Source organism: Rissa tridactyla, chromosome 19, assembly GCF_028500815.1.
Source record: "Rissa tridactyla isolate bRisTri1 chromosome 19, bRisTri1.patW.cur.20221130, whole genome shotgun sequence".
Lineage (NCBI taxonomy): Eukaryota > Metazoa > Chordata > Aves > Charadriiformes > Laridae > Rissa > Rissa tridactyla.
The window spans coordinates 4,342,799-4,369,767 of NC_071484.1; the positions used below are offsets into that span (position 1 = coordinate 4,342,799).

Below are 26,969 nucleotides of genomic sequence, written 5' to 3' on the forward strand. Positions count from 1 at the left end.
CGCGGGGGCCGCCGCTCCCCGGGGGAGGCCTCGGCGGGCGGGCGGCGAGGGAAGGAAAGGGAGGAAGGAGGCGGGCGCTGTGGCGGTCGGGCGGCGAGGGAGCGGCGGAGCCGGCGCCGCCGAGGAGGGGCGAGACCCGCCGCCCCCCACCCTCCCCGTCCCCTCCCCTTCGGGCGCGCGCGCGCCCCGGCGGCGATGTGGTGAGAGGGAGGCGCCCCGCGCTCGGCAGCCGCCGCCGTGAGGTGGGCGCGGGCCGCCGGGGAGCCCCGCCGCGCCGCCGCCGCAGGTAAGGGCTAGTGGGGTGTGTGCCCCTCCGTCCGTGTGTGTGTGTGTCCGTCCCCCGCGGCGACAGATGGGGGGGGGGTGGTGGTGGTGGTGGTGGGACCGTGAGGGGGCGACGCCCGGCGACATGTCGGCGGGTAGCGGTGTCTGACTGGAAATCGCGGCGAGACCCCCCCTCCCTCCCCGCCACGCCCCTCCCCCCCGCGCGGTGCCGCACACGGGTGTGGGTTGGGGGGGCAGACGCAGCCCCCCGTGCCCGTGATGGCGGGGGGGGCCGCTCCCCGCGCCCCCCCCCCCCCCCCCCCTCAGCCCGCACCCCCCGGGTGAGCCGGGCCGGGGCCGGCTGCGATCCTCCGTTAATAAAACTTGGGAGAGCGGTGGTGAGCGCACGGTGGGGTGGGTGCGAGCAGCCTGCAGGTAGAGTTCCAAAAATTCCATCTTTTTCCATCAGAAATCACCTAATCTTTTTTTATTTTTTTTTTAAAAAGGGCGGCGTGCGGTCTCGAAAGGTAAGTGAGTATTTGGTGCGCAGACCGCCTGCTGCAGGATTCAGTTCCTTTAAGGGTGGGTATAAGGAGGAATTTTTCTCGCGGAATGGCCCCTTATTTACAGGGGCTGTGCCGCAGGTAGCGCCCAGGTGAGGCACACACACACCGCCCTGCTGCTGCGGGGGGGGAACGAGGTGGGGAAACGTCCCCCCCGCTTCTTCCTCCCGCGGGGTGAGTAAGGAGCGTGGAGTCTAATGACACACAGAATCTTCCTATTACAGGCGTGGGCTCATTGTTGGGGGCTAAAATGTAAAAAAGATATGAGAGATGATGAGGCGGGCGGCTTCTCTTGGATGTGTGTTTTGCAAGGAAAAGGCAGATTCTCATCCCTGTTTGCGTTGGGAAGTTCAGGAGCGTATGTTAGGCAGTAAGCTGGTTTTAGAGAAGGATGCATCAATGTGGATTTTAGGCTTTTTTTATACAGGTGGAAATAGCGTAAGGTAAACGAAATATCTGGAGAAATTAAACAAATGCTGAGGGTTAATTAGTGCTGCTGGGGAATGTAGCATAGCTGCAGTATACTGAATGAAGGCAGATTAATGTTGGACTGGGAGAAGAGCAAGAAGAAATACAGCGAACGTGCTATAGAGAACAACAACATGGCCATGAAACCCTGCTTGCAGCGTTTCTCAGGTTGGAGCTTGGAATGATTTCTTCAAAATGCTAAAGGTTGGGTGTTGTCTGTTTTTCTTAGTTAATCCTCAAAACTTAAAATACCAAACCTGCAACTGAAAACATCCATTCCTAATGTCTGAATTAAACAGAAAAAAAAGGAGCTAGTGAAATAAGTGCGTTTTGGCGAAAATACATTGAAGAGAATTTGCTGGCGACAGTCGAGGCTTTCTTTACTGTAGTGGTGAGAGACACCTTAGATCATGGATACTTTGTGTAGACATATGTTTATCTAGAAAATGTATGATGAATGTGCAATCGAATTATGAAATTACAATATATTGCTACTTGCCATAATCAAAATCCCATTTTTTGGCTCTGCAAACAAACTATCGTGGGGGAAAAATAGCAGTAGTGCTTAAAGCAAAGCCTGTCTTAAACCATTTGAGGTCTGTGGCCATTATGACTGGGGCTTCTAAAAAATAAACAAACTATTTAGAGTTGTGCTTCTTCTTCGTAGTGACTCTTGCTAAGTGCATCATAAATGCAAAAGGCTGTGTGTACTCCAAACTTACCACCAATTTCATTTGAGTGGAGAGGAGAGGTAGGGCCGTATCTTGTTTGCATCTGGACTGCGGTCATAGAATATTGAAGCATTCTCGCATGCAGATTTAGACTGGTAATTACAATGTGAATTACTAGTTACATATTCAGTGTAACTGGATGACGAATATAATTTTCTAGAATAAACTCCTTATCAATATTGATTGTGTTGTAGCAGTTTCTGTCTTGTTCTCAGATTTCTGTCTTTTTCTACTGTTTTTCCCATGATGCTATGTGTGCTCATGTCTTTTAAATTAAAATACACATTATGAACAAAAATATGTCTTCCAAGGTACCTAACAATTACTTTTTAACATTTTAGGTTACATACGCTAAATTTGCTTTCAATTAAACCTTTATAATACAAGTGATATATATGTTGATGATGAGAAATCCCGTTATTTGCAGTGAATTTTTAAAAGATTTACTTTTTAATGCAACATCACAGATGAGCATGCCTAACTTTCTGCTTGTAAATTTTCATTTATTAATATTACTGTCCATAAATGCAAATTGTGTAAAGCCCAACTCTGCATCATGTACAGTATTATGCACTCTGTACACTGAGTTCCGCAGGTTTTCATTTATACTTACACTTCCAGAAGAACACTTTATCTGCAAGGCCTTCTTTGGTTTGCTTGTGACACATCTAGATTTCACTTAGTATAGAATCCTACATTTTCTTTAATTATAGAATACTTGTTAAAATTAATAAAAATCTAAGATACACTATTATCAGGTAGCAAAAGGAAAACAATAAGAAGGCAGCCAGAAAACTCTAAAACAACCCCTTGGTACATTAAAAAAGAAGAATGTAACCTGCAGCCCTCCCAACTTTGTGCATGGTTTTTTGCGTTTAAAAAAAAAAAAGAGGATTGTGTTCATCCTTATGTTTTGGCTAAGTTTACCTCTTCTAGACGTGGCTAAATGTGCGATCAACTGAGAGGTTGGTAGCACCTATGATTCAATGTTGTGAAATATTAAAAAAAAAAAATAATCTTTTGCTTCACAAGTTTTTTAAACCCTCCCCTGATTTCATGTCTTTGATGTATGAAGCAGTGAGTACACACATTGATTCTTTTTCTTTAAATTTTGAGTATGAATTTTCTTCAGAGCAGAATGATATGTCAACGTGATTTCCTTTGACATCCAGACAAGCAAATGGCTTTAAGGGTAGTTTTTTGATGAGATTAAGCTGATTTTTAAGAATTGGTGCAAAATCAGTGACCTCTTGTCCCTATTCTTGTCCCCTATTTCCCACCACCCGCAGTGGTGTAGCATTATAGCCCTCTCTCTTGTACCAAGTTAAATGCTTGAGCAGCTGCTGGGTGAGTGAAAACTGTTTATTTTTGCAGAGTTCTTTTCTAGCAGGATCAGTAAACTGAACTTGACCTGTTGAACATGAGAGTGACAGGAGGAGGATGCAGGAGCGTGAACTAGAGTGGCTGGGCCTGTCCTTCATGGCGGCAGTGAGCTCTTTGAACGGCTGGTGCCAGTTGTGAGCTCATGCCCGGGGTACTTGTACGAAGCCTTAGAAATGTCTCTGCAAATGGTACATTTTGGTGTAGAGTGAGTGCATTTCCCATGTGTATGTCTTGTGTATGCTTAGTACTACACAAAGAATACTCGTAGCCTTGCATACGTCATTGATTATAATCCTAGTGGTCAGCCTGATCAGTAATTTCAGGTTGTCTTGTGCTTTGCTTCCAATATAATAAATATGTGCCAACCTATAGGAACACTTTTCAGCATCCGTAGAACACGCAAAAGCTGCGCGGTCACACAGGACCTAGTGACGTTACCAGTAAGGTCTGTGGGAGGTTACTACTGTCTGCAGTGAGAGCAGAACTGGGCCCACTGGTTGTTTCTGACTGTTATAATTTGAAGTCTTCATCTGGGAATAACATGGTCATTTTAACTTCAAGGTAGAGAGTATGCCTGTTGCATTCACTGGAGATAAATTAGTGTTTAAAGCTCACTGCATCTGCAAATATTTGCAGTGGTGGAGTGAACTAGATCATTCATCTCTGGTTTATTTGCCAACTGGATTTTATGAGCTTTAAAAAACCAATTCTAGTTATGTTACTTAGAATTATTCCAGTCCCATTATTTTATGGGGCTAAAACGCAGTTGTTTGTTCTACATTCATTTAAAAAGTAATTACTTTAACTACATACCCTACATTAATTAGAGAAGATAGTGGCTTGTTTTGTGTGCTTACATTAAGAAGGGAGAAACTGGGCATTTTGGGCCCACTCTTGAAATTGTCCCATGTGAAGCCGCCCCATCCAAGTCAGTTAATTGAGGTTCTACTTAAGAATCTAATTTAATGATGAAGGTGATGGACAAATTGGAGAGGAATTTAGGTGGTTGTCCTAGTGTGGAATTGGCTGTGGGATTCCGATGAGGGAGCAGAAGTTCCTTTACTGGATTTTGAATAAAAATGCTGCATATTTTGGGAGCTGTGGTGATGGAACTGTGATGTTTCAGATCTTGAGGAAAAGAAGTTCTTGAATAATCCATAGAGTTCCCTGAATAGTCTGGTTTTCTTCCTGGGCAGCATTTATTACTGATCTTTCCAAAATGTGTCAAATAATTTATACTGTGGTGTGAGAAACTCCATCTTGAAAAACACTCTTTAATTTAAGAGAACTTTAATTAGTAATGATATAGCATAAAAAGTATCGTATGCTTTTTTCACTCAAACTTGGTTTTGTGCCACATTGCGTGTTTGTTTAATTTCAAAGGAATCATTACTTATTCATGGTGTTTATAAAATACATGTAATAATTGGGCTTGTATGTATTCTACATAAAGCAAACCTTGGTCTGAGTTTTGCTTCCTCAGTCATTTTTAGAATATTTTTGGTAAAGCTTTTTCTTGCCCAGAGTGGAGGCCTTATTTGCTAAAAGTGATGCTTTTTTTTGAATTTAAATTTTTTTCTTTTCCTTTCCCTCCCACCAACCCTGTCGCTTTGTAGGGATGAGAACTGTTCAGCTTTACCGAAGAAGTAACCTTAGGTAGTAAGTAATCCTTAAGAGCCAATTTGGCAAAGGCGCACGTAGATGCTTGAGGAACACGAAGAATCCCAGTGAGTTCATGTTACTATTCCCATGCAGGCAAGTCCCTGCACGCCGCCGCCTCCTTGAGCTGGGGCCCTCATGCTGATGAGGAGTGATGTTGGATGAGCTAATGGGTAGGGAACTAATCTGTTAGAGTGGTGTTCTCTTTTGAACTGGCATAACTGATGAGGAGGGTGATGAATCATGCATGTTGACATTTCAGCTATTACCAGTATTTGTTATTTATTTGTCCTTTATGAAAAGAACATATTGGTGACTGAAGGAATATCTTCCAGAGCAGACTGATAGCTCTGTAGTATGAAGGCTGGAGTTGCTGTTAATTTTTCTGCTTGGCTGGGGAGTGATTTGTTGTTGGAGATCTTTCGTACTCATAATTTCAAAGTCTTGGAGCAACTTGTTGCTCATTAGTTGTTTGATTGTACTTAATGAGAAAGAGTAAACTAAGTGGTATATGTTCAAAGTGGAGATTCTGGCATTGGATTATTCTGGTATGAATTATTCTTTCTTGCACCACAGGCAGTTCCATTCACGTTGCCCCATTTCCCATAAGTTATTGAAAAGTCATCTGATTAGCATTTCTGACCTTATGCTGATCAAAGCAGAGAAGGCTCAAAGCTGCGTTTGTTCCTGTGCTGAGCTGTAAGTGTATGCAAATAGCAAATGTCCGTCTTCCACTATCCAAGCCTTTCCAAAGCCTGGAAAGATAGAAACAGGCTTTCTTGCTTCTCTTTCCTTAAGATTTTTAATCTGGAAGTTTGTGATCATTTCTTTTAGAGTAGGTTGCATACAAAACAGCAGAGATTTGGTTGCCATGATGAGTTATTTGTCTTTATGTCCTGTTTTCTGTATTTTCTGGTTTTTTGCCATTGAAAGAGGTGACTTGGTTTTCAGAGATCAGTGACCCTTTGCAGACTTTTATTGTGTACTTAAAACCTGAAGCTTTTATAAATACATCACTAATGAAATTCAGCTGAATAGTTGAACTACATCTTTTACCCTAATTTTTAGGGGATATTTTTAAGATTAAAGTCTGGAATATCTTGACAGAGCAGTTGAGGTAAAATTCCCTAATAACAGTGAATACGGTAAATGTGTGGGCTTTTTTTCTCTGAGTTGCTCACTTTAATGGTGAATATTCTATTGTCTAACTTTTACTTACATCAGCTTTAATTGCTAATTATGGTTGAATTGTAGTGATCTCAAATTTGAGATTTCTAATGATCTCATTAATGAAAAAAGTATTTTGGGTAGGTGAGTTCTTATTTGCAATACAAGTCACACTGGGAATTTGCTATTAATTAGCGAGGGTGAGAAAAGAGATGGTTAATTTGTATTTTATGATAGGGGATCTTCCTATTGCTTGCTTACTTTGGGGTATTTTGGGTGTTAATTTCATTTTCCCTTTCATGCCTGTATGATTTCCAATATTTTGGAATAATATTTTGGCAGACTGCTGCTATTTTTCTGTATTCAGATTATTTTAGTAAAATGCTTATATAAAGCAGCCAGTAGGCAACATCACTGCTGCAATTCATGTTTTTTAGATGCCTTAACGAGTGAGGTTTGTGTGTGAATGGTTCCCCCCCCTTTTTTATGTGTTCTTTTCAGCTGAATGTCTTAAAAATTTGGGTTTCCCTCTCGGTTTGGATGAGAAACTTAACACATTTGAAAAAGGAAAACCATCAGTGCATATGAAAAGTATCAAAATTAAAGACAACATAAAATATCCCCTCAGAATGGGAGCGTGAATATTTATAGTGTTTGTGGTTCCAGAAAGCAGTTGTGCGTTGATTCCAATTGCTGTAAAGCATTAACTGGTACTAATGAAAGCGTCTTAATATCCTTAACCTGGAAACAATTATGGTCTCTTCTGTTCACTGCCAGTCACCTTGATGGTAATCTGAAGTTCCTTGCAGGTGAATTTTTTGTCCTCGGATTGCAGATTATTAAGCTGATTGAGCCAGATCCTGTGGTCAGTGTTTTAATGGTTGGCTTAAATATTGGTAAGCCGTTCTTATGGGCTCTTATGTCATGCTTAGCATTTTCAGTGGGCTGCTTCTGTCTGAGTTTGTGAAATTATTATTTCCAATGAACAAATGTGAATTCAGTAGCTTCCTCGTTGTGTATCTAGAGGTATAAATATTAGAGGATTTAGACTCTTCCTGCAGTTGCTAAATGGAAACTGGTTTATTTGGATTTATTGGTTTAGGGAAACAAACAATCAAACAAAAGGCTTATCTTTTATTGCTCTTTGAAGAATTTTTACCTGTCTGTGCCGTCACCCAGCTGTTGATTCGTGCTATCTTCATCCCCTGTTGATCTCTCAGCTGTGCTGGGTGTAAGGTGAAAAGAATAATCTCATTTTACTGCCTTCTTCCTGGTGTTCCTGCCCTGAAATTATTTGCTGGTGGTGCTGATCAGGTGGAGTTAACAGTCCTGTTTTGTCCCACCAGTCTGGCACAGCAGGTTCTGGTGATGCCTTTTTTTGTCAATAAAAATGAGCTTTTGACATCTTCCCTTCTTGGGTTGGGATCCCATAAAGTTGGTATTTTTAATGAAGAAATATTAGAAAGTAAAGGAGCAATACTGAAGAGTGAAATGAACAATGAAGTGTGCTTCTTTCCTTTATTTACCTCTTTAAGAACAGATGATTTTACCTTTTGCCTTATCTCCCATTCTGTCCTGTGGGGATTATTCTGTGTCAAGAAATTATTTTTGGTAGTAGGATGCTCTTAATGTTCCAGATAAAGATTTGAAGAGGCCTAGAAACTAGAAGATAAAGTGACACAGCGCTTTTGTAGAAATGAGGTACAGGTTTTTAATGCTGCAAGATGCCAAAGGAAAAGCCTACGTGTTCTGTAGTTGACCAGGACTTTGGGAGTCACTAGGGGATGGCACCACGGTGCTTGTAATGTGAGAGAAATTGGTTAGAGTAGTCATGTCCTTTCAGGCCTAAGCCCCCATTCCATTCTTCTTTCTCTAGGCTCCCTTAATAGTATGCAGATTTCTAATTTCACATCTTGGCTCTCTTCTCAGAGGTTAGTGTATGTCTGTGAACGTAAGGGGTCAGTCACTGAGTAGATAATTGGCATAGGCTTAGGCAGGCTGCTGCTTCTAAGTGCTGCAGAAGAAAGTCTTCAGCAAAGGGGAGATTAGTGGACAAACAGATAAACAACTTTCTATCCTTCAGAGATTTTATGGAATATACCATGGAAGGGTTCCGTGAGAGGGGAAAACCAAGTAAAATATCAGGAGGCTAGATTTTAGAAATATGTGGTGCTTGGAGGACAGAGCCAAAAGGAAGTGTGTCTGTCCAGCTTCTATGACAGTTGTAAATCAGAGCCTATGGAGGGGGGCAAATGTAAGTGGATATAGTGATTTGAATGATCCAAATTAGTGTTTGTGCTTGTGGATTTTGCTGGCGTGCCCCAAGCTTGCAGGCCGTGTTGTTATTCATGTGATTTTATTTTTACAGGTATTTGCAAAATGATATGGGTTCAGGCAGTTACTCTGTGCACATACCTCTATGTTGCTTAATCTGTTACTTTCTGTAGATGCTTAAATTGCGGTCTACTGCTTGTTATCTTTTCTAGCAGCTTTTGCATTTCTAAATAATCCTAGTTTAATAGCTAATTTATATTTTATGAGGGGAGAAATCTCCCATTTGCTAATTTAGTGGGGATTTTTTTGTCATTTAAATAATTTTTCCTATTTTCAATGTAAGATTTGATTAGAGGACCCCAACTCAATTTTCTGCTGTTTCACACGGTTATTGGTATGATATACTTAGCTTCACAGTTAGAACGTTAGTGATTGCTTGAAATCTTTGTGAGCAGCTTTCCATTGGCACCAACCTTTGGTTAATACTTGGGTGTGTGTCAAGGCATCCCTGGCTTTTTTGTCTTCAGGAGTGGAGATTTAGAGTAACAGGCACCATTAAAGAAAGGAATATTGTTCTTTGAACGCTTAAGCTGTAATGGAGCTACATATGCCCATCCGCTTTCTCTTCAGACTGGTAATATTATCTGTGTCTTGATTTAAAAAAACATAAAATAAAGAAAACGCAATGCTGACAGCAGGCAGTGCTCCTACACCTCCTCAGCAGAGGTGGAATGTACCATCTGGCACTATGTGGGTAGTAGTTATCCTAAAAAGTAATAACGGTGGGAGTTCTTGCCAGTTACAAGTTGTGATCACAAGCCAAATGGTGTCGTTCTAAATTAGTGTACGTTTCCAAAGAGAAAGAGATGCAAGTATTTATTTTTGCGAACTTGAGAAGTATTTTCAGTCATGGGGGTCTTAGCTGCGGTTTTGGTTGCTAGCATTTGAAAGAAAGTGTGAGGGGAGTAAGGCAGGGGAATATGGGCTGTGATGCTTGCTAGACCGTCTTCTAGGCACTAAAAAAAGTTGGCTTTTTTTTGTATTATGTAAGCCTCAACTTGGTTAGTACATGCAAGGATGAAACTGAGGAATTATTTTATGAGTGAATAAGAGTGGTCTATGAATTTGATTTGAGTTCTGCTGAATGGGAACTGAAAGATCTCAGTTCTTCATCCTTTGGCACTACTAACTAGTCTTGAACAAATCGCTGCTACCTGCTGTAAGAAGATGAGAAAAACTTTGTAACTAGATGGAAAAAAATCCCTGTCTTGCATTTAGTAAGACTTTTGGTATGGTGGCCCATGATATCTTTGTCTAAGAAGTTAGACATAGCATAATCAAAACTGCTGTGAAGTGGATGCAAAAACTGGTTAGCAAGTTGCTTAGTAACCTGGATGACAGAACTGAGTGTTCTAGTAAAACCTGTGGATGACATCAGCTTTCAAGGGGTTGCAGGGATAGGAAGAAAGGATTAGATTCAAAAGGATCTTGAAAAATTGGAAACTTAAAATATGAACAAATTAATTTCTCAGAGTTCATTCTGAATAAAAAGCATGGTCAATAGTATAAAAACAGGAAAACAGGAACAGAACAAAGCTCTGTAAAATGTCCAAAATGAAAATTAAAAAATCTCAATGTCATTTGCATGCATGTATGCTTGCATGCACACAGAACGAGGGAAATTCAGAGGGAATTGTGAATTTGTGACGTTTTTTTAGATCTGGGTTCTTATCGCAGATGCTGAAAATACTATGTCTCAGCGTGGACAAAATTCACGCAGATAGGTTTTCACAGAGGGCTTTTGTTGTTCTTTCCCAAGTTATTTGGGTAGACGATTTAGCTGCTCTTATGTCAGCATACATTGTCTGTCTGCTAGGGGACTTTGCCAACATCTTCCCCCCGCCCTGGCATAGCTATAACTGCAGGAGTCCTCATCAAGTAGATAAGCTTTGCATTGGACTCTTATTTCTTTGTGGGCTTTTTTTACTGCTTCTGCCTCTTGTAAATGTCCATAGGACTACCTAACAAATCTAGTTAGTAAGGACTGCGTCTCTACATCTACTGAATGCATTCACAGGCCTGGCACTGAGGTAGTTTCCCATGTTGTGTTGCTGTAGTTTTGATCTTTGGAAATGGAGACCAGCATGGAAGTTGGTGGATGCATCCACGGATTTTTGAAGTGAATTAGTGACTGTTATTTAGTAAGCACCTGAATATGCTTGTTTAATCTTTTACCAAGCTGTTTATATTCAGAAATACAGTTTAAATCAGACAGATAGGAAGACACCATAGCTGAAATAGTTGCCTCAATTAGGTATTTTTTGTGAGAAATTTCAGCATTCATGTAAACCAAAACCATTATATGACTTTTGTGTACCTGATGTAACTCTATGCTGTGTATTCTCGTATGTGTCTTGGTTACAATTAAAATTTTGCATTAAAGAAAGCTATTATGATTAACTTCAAACTCTTACATTGCTTTTGTCCTCACGAATAAACAGTTTTGCGGTCAGAAAAGCAGATAAGGCACTACTAGGGGCTGTGTTTACTGCTTTGTATGTGCTACGCTTTTTCATGTAGTCAAGGTTTTTCACTCTAGCAAAACCACTGAAAAGCATAGGTGCAAATTAACATTCTTCATAAATGGAGGTGAATGAAAAATTGTCCAAGTTTGGATAAAACCATCTTTAAAGAAAGATTAGATCATATGACATAAGACTATTTGGCTATTCATCATTATCAGGAAACCGAGCAACTGTAAAAATCTTCCAAGTGATGAGTCTGTCTTTACAGTATTGTGTTTTACATGAGTATGGCCTGGGTTGGTTTTGTTAAGAGTAATACTATATGGAAAGTAAATCTTGTTGTATTAATTATTATCCATTTAGCTATGGATATACAAGAGCTGACTCTGGCATACGTGGGGGATTTACCCTTCTCAGATGTCACATGCCGCCACCTGTGTTCTTGCATCTGATGCACACGAGTGCTTAGGGAGATCTGCAGGTTTGGAATTTGGGCAGCTTAAATCTATACTTGTCAGGCGTCTGTACTATAAATCTGCAGATTTATATCTGGTGGCAGTTTGCTCATAGTCTAGACACTTGTGCTGAACTTCTGCATGAAGCTTGTCCCGGCTGCTTACATTCAAGAAATCATCTTTCTGCATTGTATTAAGAGCTTATCCATATGCTACAAGCTCTGCGTGCAGGAAGTCTGCTGGCAGCAGTCCCGCTATTCCATATTCTGATTTCAGGCTCTTTGTGGATCGTCAGGAAAAAAAAAAAGCATAAAGCGTGACAGGTTGTTGGCTGACTGATTTCTAGATAAGTTTTGCAAGAAAATTTGAATAAATATTAATGTTATGTGTAAGAGATGATGCCACGTGGCTGGTTCTGGTGTGAACTGCAGGATGTGATTAAAAATAAGATTGAGCAGTGCATGGGGGTCAGTTCGGAGAACAGTCTCCATGTTGAGCCTCCGTATCGCGGTGGTGGAGGAGCGGAAATAATGGCTGTTAGTTGGAGTGGGTCAGAATGCCATGAGAAACTATATATGTGTTTCCTTTTGACAATAGTTGCGCTTTGTCATTCTTGTCATCGTTTATTGTCCCCAGAAAGAACATCTGATTCTTGCAATTAGTTTGGATGACTAATAATTTTGATATGTTGTCCTATTTTAGAACTTCATAGGAGCAATGCATAAAATAATGCATTCTAAATAAAAATTCTCACTTCTCCCCCACCCCCCTTCCAGCATCTCTCCCAGAGGAAACAATCATTCTGGTTTCACGTAGGTTGTATATAGTGACTGTTGAGTTCTCTTTAAGAAACAAAACCCAAATCCCCTTGAAACTGTGGCTGAAAAACTATGGCTGAAGCAAAGTGTATGTTTTCTGACTGTCAAGGCTGGTTTTGTTTGTGGTATTTCCCAAATCTGGGCTAAACTTTCAAATGGTTTTGGTTTTCTGAATTTTTTTGTTATGTTGTGACACCCGCATAAAATGGAAAACAGTTGAAATTCATTCGTGTCCGTTTTCCTAATGTAGCTGGCTTACAACAGTTTATTTGGGCACTTTGGCACATAAAAATGGTTATGAATGCTAAAGCTGTAACCTACCGATATTAAGCACTGATGTAAGTAATTCAAAATAATATCCCATATTTCATAAACAACAACAGAGGGAATAAATTCTGCAGTGTCTTCTAATTCTGTGCAAGGGCACAGAGTCTGGCTCCAACACTTAAGCATATGGAATAATAGATGTGGCTGGACCAAGCTCAGAAGAGTTTAAAAAATAAGCCCATAGTAACGTCTTCATTGTGTTTGGGGAGAAATAGCTTTTAGTTTGATGTAGTGGGTGCTTGTATACATTAAGGCAAGTAACATAGTCTTCAAGTTTTCTGGAGTGCCTGTGTAGGAAGGAAAGTTCAGTCTCAATCTGGAATTAGTTTGGATAATTCAAAGAAGCAATGTAATTGTTATGTAGGGGGATTTTTTTGTATTTTTAAGATGCTCTGTAACACATCATTAAAATATAACTAAGAAGGGCCCAGTAGAAAGTGCTGTGTGTCAGTGCTCTCTCTTGGAAAAGGCTGAGTTTACATTCCTTCGTGTTTGTTCCTGGTGTCAGAGTCGTTGCATCTGAAATGCTCTGCTAATGGGAGGTGGACTGATTTTTTTTTTTTTTGATAAAGCACAAATAAGAAATGACTATTGAAAGTATAAATACTTCAGAAAATGTAAGTTTATGACCTTCTTCCAAATAAGAAACCACTTAAAATATTAATAACTCTGTTTACATGTTTGATGGGCCTAGTTTGATTGAAAGAGTCAATATTTATAGTTGGTTGCTTTTTAGATAAAAGAAAGAAGTCTCCAGGTTTCATATTGTGTTATTTGTACACCTCTGTGAATTCAGCGTTTTCCTTTAGGAAATTGCTTTTATCGGTCTGCAGCTTGCTAGCAGGTTTTTACTAAATATTGTTTAGAAATACTCTAGGCAAAAATGTGAAGTACTCTGGAAGTATTGTAAGAAAGCTAGAGAGAGAACCTGGTATTTTTTCAAATGTGTTCTGTTTGTTTTTCTACTAGGGTATAGATATCAGATGGCGAGCTTTTGCATATTACTCATTATAGGAACATCAGGTTGGTTTTCCTTCCTTTATTTGTGCTCTTCCTCTTCCTCCTCCCTCCCCCTCCTCATCCTGCTGTTGTTTTATCTTTGCAGCATTGTTGAATTTGAGTAGCGGGGCCAGAAATTGATCTCTTGTCCCTCGAGTGTAGCATGAGCCATGTGCTGGTTTTCAGCAAAGGCTGGGGTGGGATCTGCTTCACAAACACCATTGATTTCTTTTCTGTTCACACGTGGTGACTTAATATGAAATCTTCTGAAATGAAACCTTTAGTATGAAATTAGGTACCTCACCTTTCCGTGCCTAGGTGATTTTTATGATGCTTTCCATTAGCAATTGGAAGAATTTAAGTAAACTATTGCACACAAAAACACTCTTTCCCATTTCTCTTTTCCATCAATGTGGAAAGCTTGCTGTAAGCCTCTGAATCATTAAAAAAATGGACAAATACAACCATGAAAAAGTGTTTTTTACCTGGCCATGTGACAGTTCATAAGTGTATGGGAAGCCATTCTTCTGCCAGAGAGGCACCAGTCTTTGCTGGTGTACAGGACTGGGAGCCTTTGAGCGGTGGGTCTGCTATTTGCAGTACCGTGTTGCAGAACATCTTTGGGCTGAGCAAATCTGTCCTGATTGTCCTTTATGCTGTTCGCTGCAACAGCTATGGCCCCCCCAAAATATGTCTGGTTGGCATCCCTGTCCCAAGGGCATCTGCTTTCTGGGAGCTCTGGCTTCTGCTCGGTGTCTTTCAGTGGGCTGAAAGGAAATCTCTCTAGGGTGGCCATCTCCATCGTTTTCCCGTGCCCCTTGGTAACCTTGCTTCACAAGACAGTGCATATCATGGGGGAACCGGGGTCTGCGCGTGGTCCGAGTGGTCGGCGGGCTGCCAGTACATCAGAGCAAGGTGACTTGCTTTTCCCTTGCTGTGAGTTGCTGATATACGTGTGGATCTTTAAATAGTGGGTTTTATGTTTCTCCAAACCGCCTTGTGAATTCTGAGGAGAAAGGAAGACGTGAAAATAAATTATTGGAGGAGAACTAAATTAGCAAAGATGAAATTGAGAAACAGAACAGCAACAAGCTGTTTCTGGATCTGTAAATATGCTTCCTGAATAGATAATTGCATGTAAATAAGTATGCAGATCAGCTGGTGGGAAGAGTAACTGGAAAGTGGTGAACTTAATAATAATGCGTTTTGAAAAGCTTGTATGAAAAAGGCTACCGATCTCATAATGAAGAGGTCAGAGATAACAAAAGCTATCTGAGGATTAAGACTGACTTGCTTGGTTAGTTTAAAAGTCAAACAGGGTTTTGACGCATTTATACCTGTGCTACTGATGGCAGTCAACATCCTTTTGAATAGAACAGATAATTGCACTTATGGTGACTGGTTGTCCAAAGTTGGATGAATGTGCAGCTGCTTTTTCTCCTTGAATGCATATATATTAGCCTTTCATGATAGCTTGGATTAAGAATTTTAAAAATAATTATTTTAATATTCAAAGAAATGTGAGGAAAAATATTTAAAATATATTATTTAATATTATTGTAGTAAGCATTTATATCAGGACTTTTTATGTGGGGCAGTGGGTGAGGGTAGTAGGTATGTTAGTATTAATGCTGCTAGGACTGAGTGTTTCAAAGAGTCACAAGGAATGCGTTTGTGTATTTGTTTCAGATGAATATCAACTGATATTACAGATGCATTTCTTTTATCTGTGAGGTTGACAAACTTGAGATTGAACTGGAATGTGACACAGCATTATTTCTTGAGACATGCTGGTAGTAAAGATTCTGTAGGCCCCGTTTTGCTCTAAGCAGCATCTTTTCAGTGGATTTTTTTGTGGATTTTCACATATGTAATTATTAGCTCAGTATTTAGAAGCTGGTAAATCTTCATTACTATGTTTGGGTTTTTTTTTTTTTCAAGGTGTTCTGAATTTACCATATTGTTTAGGTATCTCTGTGTTAAGATCTTTGGGTGACTAGGTTGATTGCACTCACTTTGTTTAAAATTTTGTATGTATATGTACTTATAACCATAATTTGTATTTCACTGTAGACTTGGAAAAATGGAGCAAGGCCACATGTAGAGAGGACTAAATAGCACTTCTTAGATGGCAGCATGGAATGTAGTAAATTACTCTCCAGTATTAGACATTAATCTGTCTAATTACTGCCTGAGTTTTCTACAGATGTTTCGGAGCAAACTAATAAAATGTACCCTGACATAAATATTTTTATACAAACAAATATAATTAAGAATTAGAAGGAAGGGGTATTGCTAATAGTATTAAAATTCATTCCTTATCTTCCTCTGTTTTAATTACTTCAGTGGTGTAGTTATTTTAATTTTGCTTACATAAATTAAGCTAAGTGTTCAACTTTCCTGCCAAGTGTAGTGTGAGTGCTTAAAGCACATGGAGTTTGTAGCAGAAACAACCTGTGAAGAAATTTCTTCTGAACCTGCTGACAGATCTTATTTATTAATTGATGCAAAAGAGTCATATAATAATAATTTTGTAGTAGTAATCACTTTTGAAAGGATTTCATGTTATGGATCTAATTCTCTACTGTTAAATGGCCTAGAACTAACACCGAATCTGTATTACTTTTTTCCATATTGGTACATCATTCAGAACTGTGCTGGGAAAGTATACTTCAAGGTATAGTTCATAGTGGTAGCTTGTGAACCCAGTCTATACAAATTGACATGAAATAATTCAAAAGTTCCTTTTTCTGTTGGTTTTGGTGCTATGGTCAGAGCTGCTGTGTAAAAGAATAACTTCTTTGTCTCTTACCGGAGAGATAAAAACGTGCTTCCTCTATAAAAGTTTCGTTGTCTCCATCCCTGTACTGTTCCAAGTAATCTAATGTACTGTGTTATGCTGCTAATGAAACTTCTGCATCTCGGAGTGCACAAAGCTGGGCTGGTTCCAAGCTTATCTTACGCATGTCTGAAACATCAAACGTCTTGTATTACTCTTTTAAAGATGATATTCAACATTAAAAATGTGTATTCTAGGATTTGGGTAGGATTCATGTACTAATGTGATGACAAGCAGCTGCAGATGGATGGAAATGGTTTCATACAGATAGTTATGCCAGATAACAGCTCACATTATACGTAAAGAGAAAGTGGCAACATTTAATTGTACCTTCAAAAACAGAGAGTGGGAAGAATTTGTTATATTCTCTGGCAGTAACATTTCTGAAACAAGCAAGCTGGTTGAATCTGAAGGAAAGATATTCTTGACATGAAAGAGAATTTTCTTTTTTTTTTTTTTTTTTTTTAAGCTCACAGTGCATTCCATTAGAGCCTTTTAAAGCCATTTTAAATGTGGCTTTTCTTATACAGATAATGTCTGTGGGGATGGTTTTGGAGGGAGGGTCATCTTAGTGGACAGAATAGTACTGTGCTGTGTATTTTGACCAGATAAAGTTTCACAGAAACTTAACCAATTTCACATACCACAGTTCTCAGGCAGTGCCTCATTCACATGTCTTCATTAATCTTCAGCATGAGAAAGGGAAGATGTGACCAGAATTGGAAGTTACAGAAACCATTGTAATTTTACATGTGAAATACTATTCTTATGGTGTTTCACTGGCATTTGAAAAGGCTTCTAGGGCATAGGAAATGGGAATGGTGGTGTTTGACATTGTTGTGTGTCTCTTTTGATGTGGCTATGATTTCATGCTCGTCCTGTTAAATATTGCATTGTCATCAGTACGGGCTTCCCAAAGAAAGGCTTAGACATACTCTGAAAAATTTAAAACTCGGTGAAAACATTTAACCTATTTGATAGCTTGAATAGTCTTGATAGGGGCCCCAAAGGGAACTGTTTTACTACTTGTGGTGGAGGATTAAAGCAGAGACTTGGAGAGGAAGAGCAATTAAAAAGAAAAAGAGAGAAGTAGGGACCATAATCCATAATGAAGCAGATATGGGTACTGTTGTTGAGGAAGGTTATTTAAATCATCCTCCCATATTGCTTTTATTTTCTCTTTTAAAAAAAAAAAAAGTTAATCTAAAAGTATGTTGCCCATGATAGCTAAAGAATTGAATTGAAGAGAATAAAACCTAAAAGCCAGAATATTGTTCCAAAAGTAAATTAAGCTTAAAATTTATTTTTGTGGGTACATGCCATCATTTAAAAATGGAATACCAACTACCAATTCTGAATTTTTAACAACTTTTTTCTTAGATAGCCAGCAGTTACACATGGAGATAGACCGAATGCTCAGTTACAACTTTAAATTCTGGTTTTTAGAATAATTCTACTCTTAAAAATAATTAGTTGCCTGATGTGTTTTTTAATATATACATGCATTTTTCTTTTCTAAGGATAGCTGTGGTAGAATGGTGGTGGCTTTTGTTTTTACTAAGGAGGTAGCTTCTTTACTGAATTGAAACCTAAACTCCTCCAACCCATCAACTGGAATCACTCTTAACTTCTAGGGAAACTAGAAATTTGAGTCAGGACTGACTGTCCTAAACTGGTATTTAGGAATGTCCTCTGGCCTGTGCTCTAGCAGCATATTAGATGGTGGAAATGTTCATGTTTCAGCTGGTTTGTCTTTCACCTTTAAATATGAAGTGTCTTTCAGGAAGCCTCCTTATTCTCATGCAAGTGGAATGATCCATATTTTTCTTGAAGGCTGAGCAACCGGGACTACAATGAAACCTTACTGTTTGTGCCTATATGTATTAGTGTTTTAAAAGTAATTGTTATACAAAAGTCATTCATGAGTGGAGTAACCTTTTAATAGCACAGACCTCAGCTTGAAACTGAAAGAGTAATTTTAGGTTCAGTGTTGACTCAGTTGAGATTTTCTTTTTTTTTTTTTTTTCTTTTTTTCTGTTCTTTGTTGCTGTGTGAATATCTCCTATAAGGGGCTGTGAGAATAGCTGAGGAAATGGACTGACTATACCCGGAAAACCAAACGCAAAGACGGTGCTCTCAGCTCTGCAGAATAAGCTAACTGGGAGAAGGAAGATCTTTTTTTCTTTCTGCAAGCTTTATTTGTGATAATCTTAACTGCCTGGACTTTACAGGGGAGAGAAATGATTTCTTAGTTGGCAGTTTTCCTGTGTTGTGCGTTATTATTTTAATGGTTTCACCTTAAAGGAATTTTTGAGATATGTATCAGTTATTATGGAAGTATATTGTAATGGCTCACTGGTTTGGTTAATCTAAAATGACTTGATTTTATAGGAAAATTTCTTGCTTTAATTTATTTAAGAGTTACTTTTAAGCGTTTTCAGTTATTTTGTGGGACTGTCAACAACACGTTTACTTGATTGAGAAAAATTCTGCATTTGTGTTTTAAGCAAAACTTGGTGTTAGAGTTACATTTTTTGTTGTTTTTTCTTTGGAAAAAATAGTCTCTCGCACATCCATCTGTGGCACATGAGAACCTTATTTCCATGTAGCGCTGGCAGTGCTGAGAGCAGCATGTTGTCCCTCAAGGCTTGCTTTGTGGTGTTTCCACCTCGGGTAGCATGAGAGACGTGCCAGGCACCACCGAAGCTACAGAGCGTGTAAGCAAGGAGTAGCTTCCTTGTTTTAGGTCTAAAGGAGAGAATATAGTGCGTTTACCAGGGTGGAATAGTGTTGTTGATAAGGATAAGTGAAAGAGCTCAATGTGAATATCTGAATGTCTCCTGATGGAGTTAAGGACTTAAACTTCTTAATCGATTTTTTTTTTTTTAAAGTGAAGACCTACATTATTGTAATCATAACAGGTGCCGGAATATCAGTTATAATTAGCTGAAGTCCTGATGCCTCCATTGCTTTAACTTGACTCGTACTGCTTTGAAAATGGGAAGTTGGTTGAATTCCGCAAGCACAGTCATTGTGAGCAGCCATTAGGACAGTGGATTCTGTAGACAGGATGTTGGGTGGATGGCAGTTTATTTGGCTTTTTATAGTCAAGTGCTAAAAGGCTTAAAGAAATTAATTTGTATTTATCACTTTTTTCTGGGGAAATGGAAAGTTATCTCAGCGAATGTGAACTGCTCATCTGGCTTGTTGGTTCAGAAGGCTGGAGGTAACGTTGTACTACCTTCGCTTTTGTGTATTATGTTGTGCTACGTGAGGTCACACTTCATGTCACTTAGGTGACAGCTGGAAAAATACAGGAAGCTTCACCATGGGTTTTGTAGAAGGAATTCCTGCTTTATGAACTACAAGAAGTTCAGCTGAAGGGGCCAGCAAGTCAGGGAGGAGAGAATCCAGTTGATTTTAATCCACTTGGATTTTCAGAAGAGTTTCATCCCAAGTTTTTCACCAAAGGCATTTTAGAAAATTGAGTGGGCACAGTGAGTATCCTGCCATGGAGAATAATGGGCTAAGACAAAAATGAGGATAGAAATAAATGGTCATCTGTCACGGCAGAGGGATGTCACCTGTAGAATTTGGCACTGGGCCCTGTACTGAGGATCATGCTAATTAATGGACTCAAAGACGAAGCAGGCTGGGGGTAATCAGTCTCTCCAGTGATACAGACTCAGTGCAGTAAAAGCAAGGGATGACTGAAGGGTTGCAGAAGGGCCTTAAGTCTTTAATTACTGTTTAATAACGAGTGAAATACCATGTAGATAAAAGTGGTGCATGTGCAGGAAAAACAAATCCAAGTTATAGAAAATTATGATTCTAAACTGACTCTTACCTCTCAGTAGAGAGTCTTGGGATTATGACTAGTAGAGCCGTGAAAACATCAGCTGAGTGCTTGGCAGCTTTAAAATCAAAACAGAGCAAAAACCCCTCAATGTGAAATGTTAGGGATTAATAGGAAAGAAATAGTGAATGATGCAAAGCATCATAGGGCCTTGTTAGAGATTTGTGGAATGGACATGTCTTGGAGACTGTGAAGTTTGCTTTGCTCGTATTCTAAAAGATATCTTAGAGTTGGAGAAGACTTAGAGCAGGGCAACAAGGATGATCAAAGATACAGAAGACTTCTACAGAAGAGGAATGCTTGAGTAGACAGGAACTATCTAGCAGGGGAAAGAGAATTGTTTTAAAAAAATTATTTGGAAAAGAGTAAATTAAGTGCAAATTTCAAGTGAAATGTAGGCAAATACCATGTATATCTCTTGGAACGCTTCTGCAGACACCCTTAAATCCTTATTTGCAATACAGCCATTAAATCACTGCGGAAAGTAAGTTCGTGCCAATTTTCTTCGATTGTTTAGTATACGTGTCTATCTTCTTGACTTGGCTGCATTCCGGGGAGGTATTACTGAGCCAGTGAGTTGCTTCACTCGTGGGTTAATGAAGGATTTGTTCATGGGTCTTGTGATCTGTAAAGGCTAGTGTGTTAAGTGAACATATCGCATAACTCGGCAATGCAGATTATGAATATTGCTTTAATAGCAAGGTTCCAAAAGCCAACAGCAGAGTTCCTCCTTCACTTTCCTTGTGTGCTCATAAAACAGCCTTCTGTGGTAGTTGAGGAAATATGCCTTTTTTTGGACTTGTAGTAAAAGTTCTTAAGTGGTTTTCGCAGTATTGCATTATTTTGCTGTAAAAGCGGTAAACTTTGGAAAATATGATATCCATACCCAATTTAGACTTAAGATAATCCAGTCTAGCTACAAGACTGTGAATGTTAAACTATTTGCTTTTTCAGACTCATTCTTGTTAAAGAAAAAAAGGCTTCCCAATATGGATCGTAACACAACAGTAGAGATTACTGTATTTTCTGTAATGCATCTTGATGTCAGAAATGTTTTTCTGCAGAACTTGCCTGAGGAAATTTCAGACTATTGTTTCTTAATAGACATTGTTCCAGAGTGTAATAAAGGTGAATCAGAAACTGGCTTTGTTGTGCTGCAGTGAGGGTGAGACTATGCTGCTTTTTAAGCCTAACACAAAAGAAGTGGGAATGTATACCAAGAGGGAGGGGGTTCCTCAACCCTAAATTCTCCCAACTCTGTAATAAGAGTTTGGGTGGAAGGGGAGTCTATGTATGAGAGGTGTATGTGTATCTGTGGCTGAAGTATGTCAGTACTGCTGCGGAATACATCCCCCTACAGAAAGTTCTCTACAACGAGAAGCTTTGGACCCCTGGTAACACTTCTATTCCGATCCTCCTTCCAGGTACTTACTGTCAGGGTAGCATCGGGAGTAGTGACGGTGCCACGGCAGAAAGGAGAAGTAAGTAAGGGTAAGGCTTAGGACTCCCTGCTCTCACCAGCAAATCTACCTAATGGCTTTAGAGAGAAAACAAGTTTGAGTAGGTATGTATTATTTCTTGACCGATCTTTTCAGTTCTTTAAGAAGTATTTGGATGCTTTAGGCTTCAGAAGGAAAGCAAATCAGCCATTTTTGCTGTTTCTTCATGTTTTCCTTGGTTGTGCACGCTCTTCTCTTTAATGGCAAGGGTTTTCATTTAGAAATGGGCAGGATTTGGGATTTACCTCAATGAATGGTGACATAAATTGTTCTAGATTATACATGGCAATTGCAATCGTTTATGTTCCAAATGTAGGGAAAAACATACATCCTGTCTCTGTCTCTAGAAGGCATTTAGATTTCTTCCATGCGACAGACTATAGATAGTGGTTAAAAAATCAAATTGGTTTTATAGTTATGCAACTTTATGAGGAAGCCTCACCCTTCAGTGCCAAAGTTTTAACAACGCTAAATGGGGGAGGGGTGAACGCCTTCTCTAAAACCAAAACCAAGCCAGCACTGCTGTATTCTGCTCTGCTACATTATCTATAAGCTTTGATACACAGTTTCTGATACTCTCTTAACTCTATCCATGAGTCATGGATGGAGCATTTCCTTTGCCAAATGAAAGAGAGCAGTGTCCCCAAGCATTCCAGTTCTAGGGAGACTCAGAAAAGCACCCGTACTATAGCATTGCTACCACTCATCTTTACTTGGCTCTTCGTGAAACAGGCTGAACAGACCGAGCAGAGGAGAAGATAGAAGGGAGGTACCATACAGTCGGAGGAGAGCAAAACAAATTTCAGGTCAGGTTTTTCAAATGCTCCTGTACCAGTCTTCGGAAATGACTTAAGTATACCTGAGCCAAAGGCAATGGCTCCTGTGAGCCAATATGTTTTGTTTTGCAATTGGGATAAGTTAAGAGGATACTCACTATTCTCAGCCTACCTTTTAAGCCATGGTAATGTTGTAGATTTCAAGAGTCACATTGAAAGTAGCTAAGTCTGGTGTTTGGGAAGTGCCCAGCTCACTTTGGTACTCTCACTATGACCGTTTTCTTCCTGCTACTGTTTGGTTCCTCATGGCTTAAGTTCTTAACGGACCTGTAACAGTTTGCTTTTAGGTTAGCTGGTTTCTCCAGTTAGAAAAAGCCTCAAAATCTCACAGGGTTTTCAGCGGTCCCTTGCATAAAACTAAGGAACTGCAGTTCCTCATGCCAGAACTGCAAGTCCTCATATCTATGTTTTCGCTGCCCGTTGCAGGATGAAATCAGAAACCTCTGCGTTGTTAGCTGACTAGAACAGTATGAAGCAGAGCTCATATATACAACATGGAATTCTTTTGAAATGTGCTGTATGCTGTAATTTCAAGTGTGCTGATACAATGGCTTCATTTATAACTGCTTGTAGTTTAAACACATTGTCTTAAGTAGTCAGACCTATTTTAAATAGCACTTTATACTTCATAAAAGGTGTATAAATATGCCCTTTCCTTCAAGTACTTACTGATACATGTATTCCCTTGTTGGAAGGTTTGAAGAAGTGACTTAAAGCGGAATATGCACTTCTGCTAAGGCACAGTTTTCCTGCATGGAATATAGTTAGCCAGCTACCAAAAAAATGAAAGCCAAGTGAAAAAAAACTATCACTTAAATCCCCTTTTCAGTGCTGTATTTCACGCGGAATCTAAGCTATGGTCTGTAGCGTTAGCAGATTAAGTTAGGAACACAAAAAAGCTGTCCTTTTTAATGTGGGTATGGCTTCACACATGAAAAATCCTTTGTAATTTGTAAGATTTTTTTTTTCTTTTTTCTTTCTTTCTGTCTTCCCTCTTTTGTTTAAACCCAAAGCCCAAGTTGTTTGTGTATGTTAAACCTTAGTATTATTGATTATATCAAATACAGGGAATGTCTGAAAAAGAACTGTGACTATACAATATGTTTGAGTAATTGACTTTTTACAGGGACACGATATTACTTTTGTTTCGTTCAACTGCAGATAATTCTGTCCTCTGGCATTATAAAAACAAATGAATTCAAATAAAATATTCAAGCTACTTGTAATATTTTTGTTAAAAACAAAACAAACCCCAAAACACAAAACAAGACCCAAAATGCCTCATTCAGTGTTTTCATTGCTCTGATTCCCCCCCACCCCCAGTTATCTGTGTTTCCTGACTGTCCTGTTTCATGTCACTTGCTTACAGCATGTGAGGTTAGACATTTGTTGGTGCAATCATGTACGTGCATTACGGTGAAAGCATCGGCATGTTCCTTCTCTCAGTAGCTTTGCGTACTGAATTACACAGCCCTAATTAGGTCAGCCGGCGCCGGTACCCACCGCGTCTGCTAGGTGTGATGCAGAAGTAGGTCTTAGTGTCACAGCAGTCACTGCTATGTGCAAACCCATGTTGGTGGAGTGACTTCTCTTTTATTTCTTGCAAGTTTTTTTCCTAGAATCTCTTTCCAGAAACATTTTTTGGTCATGATTACTTGTGTTCTTACTTTCATTCATTTTCACTTTTATCACTTCCCTGTGTCTTTCAGTCTTCCTTACATTGTGTGACACTTCTGCCTTGTTTCTCGTTTAGAGATTCCATTCACTCCCCCCCAGTTTCATTTTTCCAGTTTCTTCCCCCATCTGCACTTGCTTCTCTCTCCTGGTAATTGCATTCACCTTCACATTTTTCCACACTGTTTCCACATGGGTGTATTCACGAAAGAGAAAACAGGCTGGGAAGAAGAGTTGTGTTTTGAAGTACTTGAGTTCTGGGTGCGTGCTTCTGAAGGAGCAGAGAAAAGGGTTTGACTTTCTTTGAAATTCGTTTGTTCTGTAGGAGCTGGTTAAGGACGTTTGGAGTGGTTATTTTATATCCTCAATATCCAGGAGTCTTTGGAGATAAAGAGCACAGTAGCAGCTGTGAGGTGCCTTCTTGCGTTAGAAGCAACAGAAGAAGTTCCTCTGCTAGATGAGGTCCTGTCCGTGTGTCCTTTTCACACTCCAGAGAAAAGTCAAGCGAGACAAACTTGTGAAAATTGAGCACAGTTCTACCAGGAATTAAAATAAAACAAAAAGAGAGCAGGGAGAGGGGGGATCTGTAGAAGTCTGTTCTGGCAGCCATCTCCAAAGGCACTGGCTGATCCTTCTTGTTTCTCAGGCCGCTTTCTGACCAAGAGTGCCTGAAGCAGCATCAGCCGTGATGGTGGTGCATGGACACGGGAATGTAAATGTGATCCTTGGGATAAAGCTATGCTGTAAATAACACTCTTGGCATTTTAGTCATTTGATCATTAAATTTGATAGGTTGCATAGGTTTGAGCGGTGTTGTCAGGTCAGAATTTTTTGTTTGGTTCTTACTGAAATCCCTGGCAAAACTTTTACAGCATTGGAAACACTGGAATAGGCTTGCGATGTTCAAAACGACCACTGTGTCAGATGGCTTTTCAGTGTCGTGATATCTGTGGGCCATTAAGTCTCCTCTTCTAGTTATTTGCTGACATCTCTTAAAATGTCAGATAATTATCATAGGTCTCCTAACCTTGAATTACTCTGGAAGGAAAATATTTTTCTTGGTGCATACTTAACATAACCCATCATTTTATGGTCACGTTGGCATGTGGATTATGAGTGCAGTACCCAAAACAACTAGTTAATAAATAATGACCAATCTGTAGATAGAGCAGAGAGGGAGAACAGACAGGTTGTATTTAATGTTATTAAGCATGTTATGGTAATTAGCGTCTGAAGGCATTGGAAAGGTGAGGGCTTTGTAACAGCAGTCACTGTAACAACAAGACGACGACAGCTCCTGCCCCAAAAATCACTGTGCTGGTAGATACGTTTGTAAATTTTGATAAACATTATTAAGATGCTGAAAAATAGGATACTCCGTTAATAGCTTGGAACTATTTGTTTGTTAAGCAGGAAATAAAATGGAAGCTCATTATAATTTTCATATAAAATCAGGCGTCCTGAGTTGTTCAGATAGCAGAATGTAAATGTCATCTGTATTTAACACACAGAGTGGGGTGGTTTTTTCTTTTGGTTTTTGTGTTTTGAAGGCACATGGGGTGAGCAGAAAAATCTTAATTTAAAGCATGGACAATTTTTCTGATTTTATTTTATTTTTTTCCATAATTCCATCGATGTCTGGATGCTTTTGCATAGTTATTTAGAGCAACGATCATGAAGAAACTGTTGCCAACTTAGAATATGGTAGAGTGGATGCTTGCTTAATTCTGTTGAAAAACAGCCAAGACGTATCTAATTATGGAGTGAAGTGTTATGTTGTTGTATGGTTTTATTTGTGGAGTTCTTGATTTATCAATGGTATACGTTCCTATGTAATGAACTCCTCAAGTACAGTAATTACGTATGGTAACATATGATTCAAATCTTACTTTTAATTAGAGAATAAGAAATTGAGGAGACAAACTCTTTATCAAGATGGAAATAGGAGACTTGTTTTCCAGATTAGTCCCTAATAAAGTTAGGTCAGCCATATTTACATTACTAAAATTTAAAGAATATTGCCATTTTCCTGATCTTTGGTTTGTTAGATGACAGCCATCATTAAAACGCACATTTTACTTAAAAATGAATTTGTGAGTTAAAATTGGAATCGAGACTTATTTTTTTTTGTCATTATGTATTTTGTTTCCAACATGTATGTATGTGCAAAGAATTTAAACTGTGATTTTATTTGATTTTAGAATACCATCCAAGCTTACTCAATTTATCAGATGAATACCAGCTGGTGCAACTGACAGCCAAAACTAGAAAAATAACCTCATTTAAAGATGGAAATCCCTATTCATGAGACCAGTTTGGAGCTTTTCTTTCCAGCAGGACTGGTTGAGCAACATGTTCTGATCATTGGTGTACTGTATGATTTTCAAAGACAGATGGTCATTGTGTTTAATGTCTGTGTATTAATGTTCTGTTGATAAAAGTATGAGTAAGTTGTTAATTTCTCTGGGAAAATATAATTAAACTGTCGAGATCAGGGTACATGTGACCTATACTACATTTGGGTTCGAGGCTTCAAATTCAATTAGCTTTGCAAAATTGCTGTGAATTTTTACCTGCTCAAATGCAACATCTGCTTGCGTAGATTATGGGAAAAAAAGATTGCTTTGTTTGC

At 39.2% G+C, this 26,969-nt stretch overlaps 1 protein-coding gene across 10 annotated transcripts in view; it reads left to right on the top strand.

Moving 5' to 3' along the window:
- Nucleotides 1-26,969, top strand: part of TANC2 (tetratricopeptide repeat, ankyrin repeat and coiled-coil containing 2) — a 336,817-nt gene that overhangs the window by 72,043 nt on the left and 237,805 nt on the right. For 3 of the 10 annotated variants that reach the window (XM_054224161.1, XM_054224168.1, XM_054224170.1), the window contains exon 1: nt 32-286. The exons of 5 other annotated variants lie outside the window; for them this stretch is intronic. The gene's annotated coding sequence lies outside the window, so the exon portion shown is untranslated. Of the gene's footprint in view, nt 1-30; nt 287-26,969 lie in introns of those variants that run through there. 2 more of the 10 variants (XM_054224169.1, XM_054224171.1) reach the window with 1 other exon arrangement.